Source organism: Micromys minutus (genome assembly GCF_963924665.1).
Source record: "Micromys minutus genome assembly, chromosome: 21".
Classification (NCBI taxonomy): domain Eukaryota; kingdom Metazoa; phylum Chordata; class Mammalia; order Rodentia; family Muridae; genus Micromys; species Micromys minutus.
In genome coordinates, this window is record NC_137956.1 from 25,786,279 (window position 1) to 25,792,985 (window position 6,707).

A 6,707-nucleotide genomic window follows, 5' to 3' on the forward strand; every position below is an offset into this window, starting at 1 on the left:
AACCCAGGTGTGTCTCCCTTCTAGGTGTTCCACTGTGCAAGCACAGGACTCAGTTTTCTAAGCTGTTAAAATGTCATATTAGTGATGTCGCTATGTATATAATATTGATTGATGTATACTTTCTTTTTTTAAAAATAATCACAAAATTTACAATATGTTAGTTATTGGTTCATATATTTTTTCCACTGACTTTAGCCATTATGTTAGTCAATGACACTAAGCTAAATAAATTTGATCCATCTTTGAACATATGAGAATGTGTAGCCAACTATAACACAGGGATAATCTAATAAGATAAAATGGCAAAATTAATAACATACTCTGGATATCTTTTTCTAAAAGCAAAAACATCTACTCAATTGCTTCTCAAAAAAACTGATGTTTCCTCCATTTTTCCTTGTCACTCTATATAGGTATCATATGTCACTGCTGAACAAATGTCACATAGAAATAGTTGTGAGTGTTGGACTTCTCTGATAGAAGCAAGAGATAAACAGGAAAAATGCACTCAACGTCAGTGTACCAAAGAAAGGTAGAATGTGGAAAATAAAATGCTACCGGAAAAATGTAATGTATGAAAATTGGTTTGTCTAACCTGCTTCCTGACAGAGAGCAATGGCTGCTTTAGAGCATCTATTAGATATCACGAGCTGCTTGTCTCAGCTGCAAGTCTAGAAACACTTTCTCTGAAACAGATGCTGGCTCACAGCTGATTCCAAGCCACAACCATTAAAAAACGCCGCGTGTCTGTTGACCAATGAGGGCCCTCTAAGAACATCAATTTGTCTCTGCAGTGACAACCAAGTGAAGCTATTTAAAGATAAATACGTGCAGTTCAGATTCTACTCAGAGAAGTGTATCATGGATGCAAGGTATCAAACTGACCAATCACGTTCTCCGTTTACTAACAGTGATAATTTTATTGACAGTTCTTCAAGACAATGTGTTGTATTATTAATTGTTCTACATCAGTGAAATAACTTCTTCCAAGAAGGACAAGACCAGGACTACAAGAACCAGCGGTCAGGGAAGGCTGCAGCAAACAGTGGTTGGAGCTGATGGGACCACTGCAGTCAGGAATTCACAGCAGTTGTGCTTGGCTGAATAGGACCTGTACAAAATGAAGCCATTCAATACTCTAGCATGGAGTAGAGAGGGGGTCATGAGCACCCAACACTAACCGAAAGCTGTTGGTAGTTAATAGTTTTGTGGCAGGGGGAGTAAGTTTTCTTTAATGGTGTGGCCCCTGGTAAGTTGATCATTATGGAATAGGAGATCCTGTATCTAGAAACAGAGACAAAATTAGGTATCATGTGTTATCTAAAATACAACATAACTAAAATGACAAAACCAAACAGGAAGACACAAAACCGGGAATGGGTAAAGAGGTGAGAGATGAGTCTGGGAGATGTCAGCATGAAGAATGGGAAGTGAATATAATAAAAATAACATGTATGATTTTCACAAATATTAATAAAACCATGTAGAACTATTAGAAAGAACCCCAGTGGAGTGATAGGGACACCATCCATAAGAAAAGTTCGGCCCAAAATGTATCTTGTCTGCAAGAAATGCAGGGACTGAGTAGACAAAAGGAATAGCCAAGATAACAATAACAAGCCCAACTAGAGACCCATCCCATCTGCAAGCCCTAATCCCTGACAATGTTAGTGATGTTCTGCCATGCTTGCAGACATTAGCATAGCATGGCTGTTCTCTGAGTGGTTCCACCCAGCTGCTAATGCAGAAGAATGAAGTGACCAACAGCCAAACCTTGGATGCAAGAGCTTGGGGAAGGATTGACTACTGTGAAGGGGATAGAAACTCTTCAGGAAAACCAACAAAATTAAGTAACCTGGACCATTGCAGGCTCTCAGACTGAACACCAACAAAAGAGCATACACATGTTAGACCCACTGCATATGTAGCAGATGTGCAGCTCTGTTTTCTTGTAGGTCTTAGACAACTGGAGTGAGATCTATCCTTAGGATGTTGTTTGTCTGTGGAATATGTTCGCCTAGGTTGGCTGTCTTGTCTGGCCTCAGTGGGAGAGGATGCACCTATCCCTATGGAGGCATGCTGTGCCAGAGTGGGTGGATACACAGACAGTTCTGCACCCTATAAAAGGAGAAGGTGAAGGGGGAAATGGGAGGAATGACTATGGGAAGGGAGACCAGTAGAGGGAGCAGTGATTGGAATATAAAGTGAATAAAGAACTAAAAAAGAATAGCACCTAAGAGTGGGTTCTCTTGTGAATTTGCATGATTAATGATCAGGCATATTATTCTTCTCCACTAACTGGCTCACTCCTCGGATAGCAACATTGCATTCAAGGGATCCCACAGCAGAGCGACATACAGTTGATTGTTTAAAGGACCGAGGTGTGCTATTTCACAGCTCTGTGGGCAAGAACTCCCAGTTTCCTGTGAAGTTAGATTTTTGCATTTGTGGACCCAGAGGGAATAACTTTATGCCCTGGTCTTCAGCTCATGACACATGGTCCTTGGCATACCTGATTTATCAATGTACCACTGGAGTCTCTTCTCTACATGTGTCAATGTCAGAATCAAATGGGTTCCTCCTTTCAAGGAGGTGATCCTAGAGAGTTTGGACATGAAACTTAGTTTTTTATTTTAATTTAAAAATTTTAAAACTCATAGAAATCCTACCTTCATATAAGGTCATATCTGAAATACTCAGAGTCAGGATTCAAACATATTTTTGGAGGATTTATAATTCAAACCATACTATCCTTTTTACTGTAAAACACAAAACTGTATTTTGGGAAGGAAAAGTATTGCGGACATTATCCCTAGAGTCACTGCACTGCAGACAAGTAGAAGGAGGTGTTTGGTGGGGAGAACATTACAGCTCCTGAGTAAAAGAGAGCATTAATGTGCCGAAATCACAGAGCCAATGGAGAACAACAATATAACTGAGAGGAAGACATACCCAAGACTAAATAGACAGAATATCACCAAACACACTACAATAAGCCACAATGCTACAAACAATGAGAACCATGAAACACTGAGGAAAACAATCCCCATATCAGCACAAAAACATGTGCAGACTCTCTGTGAAGTACAATACAAGCAGGAGTTCTAAATCTCAGAATCAAAGAGACATTTCTCTGGTAGATTAGCCCTCACCCAGAGCATTAGGCAGTAGAACAGATTTGAAGTCTGATTTGCACTGGGAGGGTAACCATAGCAACAACAGCTATATCAAACTGAGCCAAAATCTCAAATATATTAAATAAAAGACCACTCAAAAAATCTAGCAGAAGAAAAAATACACACATACAAGACTTGAAAACTTTTCACTCTCTCATTTCTTGTATACAATAGCTGTCTTTCATTAAAAAAAAAAAAAAAAAAAAAAAAAAAACTGTAGGCACTAAAAGGTGAGAAGATACTGAATCAAAAGAGATAAAATTACCAAAAGAATGAGACTAGCATATTACACAGATCTGAGAGGTATCTGACAAGAAATATCAAATGACTACGGTAAATAATGTATAAGGCCCAAGTGAAAATTGTGAACAATGTGCAACATTTTTAATATACAAAGGATTATGAAGTATCAGGGCTATTTTTACATAAGAATTGAAACGCTGAGACTGAAAACTGTTTGGAAAAGTAATAATGCTTACTTTAATAACAGAGGAAATAGGGATGAAGAAGGCAAGAAAGGAGGGAAAAAGGAATTGAGCAAGAAGGAAACAGGGGAGGAATAGAAAACTTGGTTACATCTTCTTTGAATTTAGATGCTGAAAACCTAACTAACACCTAAGCTGAAAATTAGACTCAAATCACTCTGGCAGTTCCTCAGAAAATTGGACATAGTACTATCTGAAGACCCAGTTATTCCACTTCTGGGCATTTACCCCAGAGATGCTCCAACATACAACAAAGATACATGCACCACAATGTTCGTTGCAGCCCTATTTATAATAGCCAGAAGTTGGAAAGAACCCAGATGTCCTTCAGTAGATGAATGGATACAAAAATTGTGGTACATTTACACAAAGGAGTACTACTCAGCTATCAGAAACAAAGACTTAACAAAATTCGTTTTTTTTTTTTTTTTTTTTTTTTAGATAGCAAGCTGCTGCTCCTCACAAGAGGGAGACTTTGATTTCTTTTTTGTTTTTTTTTAACAACTTTATTTTACAAAACAAAGATAAATGTACAGATTTTAAGCATTTTTTGCATAAAATTATACAATGCATTTTTGTCAGTACTTTTTTTTCAGATTTTAAAATAATTTTTACATAAAACTGTATGAATATATTTTTTTAGTCAGTACTTGATTTTTGTAAAGGTTTGATAGTATGCATTGAAAACTTAATGGTTACAATGAGCATAAAGTACATGTAAAACAAAATGTAACATGGAAATAGTCAAAGTTTTCTTGTTGTATAGACATTTTTTTGTTTTGTTTTGTTTTGTTTTCTTTATTTCTTGGACTTCATACAAAATTCTTAAGAAAATGGATGCATCTAGAGAATATAATCCTGATTGAGATATCCCAGTCACAAAAGAACAGACATAATATGCAGTCACTGATAATAGGATACTAACCCCAGAAAGCTCTGAACACCCCAGAAACAATTCACATACTGTGTGAAGTTCAACAAAAAAAGAATGTATTTTAATTAAAATAGAACTGTATCACATCCCCTTTTCGTCCCTAAAGCCCCTCCTAGTCTCTCTCCTATCCTCTCAAATTAATAGCCTCTTTTTCTATATTGCTGTTACATATATACATATGTGTATGTATAATACTTAATTACAAATACTTAATTACAACCTTAAAAATGTATTCGTATACTTTTATGCAAAAATGGTGAAAATTTGTACATTTGTGTTTGTTTTTTAAAATAAAGTAAAAAATATAAAAAAAGAAAAGAAAAGAAAAATGTAAGAAAAAAAAGGAAAATCAGACTCCATCAAGATATAATGCCTTTACATGGCTGGTAAAGTTAAAATAAATGCACGAAATGGTTCTTGGACATGGAAGAAGTTTATGAAGGACGATCTGAAGTCAGAGAGGCAAATCTCAGAAGCAAACAAGACTGACTACCACTTTGGCCTTGAGATGCTGTATTCTAGAATTGTAGAAAGTTGTGTTCTTATATAATATTGTAAGTCTGTGAGTCATTTTATGAAGCAAAAAGAGAGAAGAAATAGTCATTCAAATATTAATTCAAGTTATCCTTAGAAGCTGTGTTCATAAGTATAAAACATGATGAAGACTTAGGGTAACAGCTAAGTTGATGAATATATAATGTTCACAAACTGAACATTTATACCAAGAAGGTAACTGCTATGCAGTTGGAACCATAAATTCAACCTGTGAGATTTAGTTCTCTGACCAATCACATATAAATCGAAGAGCCAGCAGGCTGTTAGCCATGACGTGTAAGAACACTAGGACAATGAGGATATAAAATGTTGCAGATCTAAAGTCTTGTAAGTTTTAACCTTGAACCTTTATTAACATATTTAATTGAAGCATGTTAGAAGTTTCTTCATTTAACATCATATATTATTCTCATGACTATTTAAACTCTTAGCATGTGCTGCTAATAGACTTCTCCTACCAGTCAAAGCTAAGAACGTTTGATAACATATGAAAGCTACATAGGAATGTTCTTCATATTAGCAAAACTATGACTTATTCCCTTCTTTTGTTCTACAACCATAAAAGCTCAGGTCTTGTCTTCCACAGTAGAATGTATCATTCAAGGTAAATTATTCCATATTGCTAAAGGACAGATACTCATACTTAGCTCAGAATAAATTATCTACATGCTTATTTTAATAAAGACTTCTCTCTCTCTCTCTCTCTCCCTCCCTCCCTCCCTCCCTCCCTCCCTCCCTCCCTCCCTCTCTCTCTCTCTCTCTCTCTCTCTCTCACACACACACACACACACACACACGCACACACATACACACAGTGCCCTATAATTCCTTGGACTTTAAGAACAGAAAAATATTTAGTTCAAAGTAAATCTGCGCTACATAGTGAGTTTCCTAGCTTTAGCTAGAGCGAGCCTGTCTCCCAGACCAAGGGTTGGAATATCAAGCTAAGTGATAGAACGATTGTGTTGCATTCTGTGCTCAAGGCCCCAACTTCAATACCTAGCAACCAGAAAAAGAGATAAACAGGTTGGAATGATTTTGACTGGAATTAAAGAAATAATACTATGAATACAGAAGTCAAATTATTTTGTCAACCCAACTGAGGTCAGTGTGTATATAAGGTTTTGGTTTAGGTGTTTTTACTAGAAAGCATTGCTAGAAGCTAGAACATATAATGTGTATATAGGACATAAATATTTCATGTGTTACAAATTTCTAAATACTAGAACTACAGAAGACACTCTTCTGTGGAGAATTATCTATCCCTAGGTTGGAGTAGTAATATATTTGAACAAGAGCTAGAGGATCTTCTAATGCCAGAAATTGAGAATGACAGTTTTGTTGTTTTAATATGTGTATATATAATTCCATAGTAGAGTGAATGCTTGAGGTGCTGACCTCAATCTCTAGTACACACAGAGAGAAAATAAGCAGTCTTACAATAAAACATACATATAAAATATTGAATAACATGATAAATAACTCAGGTGCTTGGTAATAAAAAAGAACATAAAATGAGTGCCCATGAGCACTGCTGGCATAACTGAGTAGATAAAA